Raw genomic sequence first — 1,234 nt, forward strand, 5'->3', positions numbered from 1 at the left:
AAATCAAATGGCGGGGGAACTCGAGGAGCCGGGGGAAGGGGGCGGAAGGGGGCGGTGAGGCCCGGACGCGGGCCAGGCGGAGACACCGCCTCCCTGGAGGAGGAGTCGCCCGAGGCGCCCGCCCTGGCCGTGCCCTAGGGGCTGCTAGGCCCTCGCCCACCCTAACCCGCCTCACCTGGCCCGGGTCGGCCTGCGTGCAGGCCTGGTTACTTGGGCTGAGGCCTGGACCCACACCACAGAATCCTGGGGCTACGTCGTCCCGCTCCCCGCGCCAGTCTGCACGGAGCAAAAGGAGGAATGCGAGGGATCCGTGCCTCTCAGACTCTTAACTTGTGGGGTTTGAGTTCTCAGAGCTGTTAGCGATAATCCCTTATTCCACCCACACCACCAAGAACATCAAGGGTCCACTCCCCCTTTTATAAATAAAGCCAGTTTCTTTGTTTTCCCTTTTGACAGCTTTTTTTTTCTTTTATGTTCCAATAGCAAATTGGAAATTTGGTTGCTTACCTAACACAGACACGCATGTTTCAGCTCATAAATCCATCACACTTCAGAGTACAAAGGGGGTATTGTACAATTGAAATAAAAATGGAGTAAACATGGCTCACTGCTAACTGCAATACTTTTCACTTTTGTAACTTCTGCTTTGCTTGCTTGGCTATGAACCTGTATGAGACTGCAAGCTCGCAGGCTGAACCCCTACGAGACCTTCGGCACCAATAGCTCCCAGTTCCCAGGGATTCAGGTCTGAGTCGGGTTATCTCACGGATGTCGTCTAGGCCTGAGTCTGGTTATCTGGACTGCTGGACCGGAGGGGAGATGGGCACAGGCTGCCCAGCTGAGATAGGCAGGGAACAAGCAGTGCCTCCTCTCCTGTTACACTGCAAGCCATCCGTAAACTGCCCCTAAAAAACCCTGTAAATGTGCTGTTTGGGGGCCGCACTCCGCTAAGGGGTGTCAGCCCCGGATGGTCAGTCAGTTACCTCTCATTGTAATTAAAACTTTGTGGTGACTTTCACTGGTATATTTAACATTCTGTTTTAACCATAGAGTGGATGCAACAGTATAAACATGCTCCCTCATCAACCAACTGGTCTTAAAATTAGTTTGTCTTAAAAAAACAAAAGGGAAGATACATTCTGAGTTGCCTTAGTATGACAATTAAGATGATCTTTGCGTGTGTGTGTGTGTGTGTGTGTGTGTGTGTGTGTGTGTGTGTTTCACGATACAGTTC

Source organism: Ochotona curzoniae, unplaced genomic scaffold, assembly GCF_017591425.1.
Source record: "Ochotona curzoniae isolate NIBS_2020 unplaced genomic scaffold, NIBS_Ocur_1.0 contig_2210, whole genome shotgun sequence".
In the NCBI taxonomy this organism is placed as follows: Eukaryota; Metazoa; Chordata; class Mammalia; order Lagomorpha; family Ochotonidae; genus Ochotona; species Ochotona curzoniae.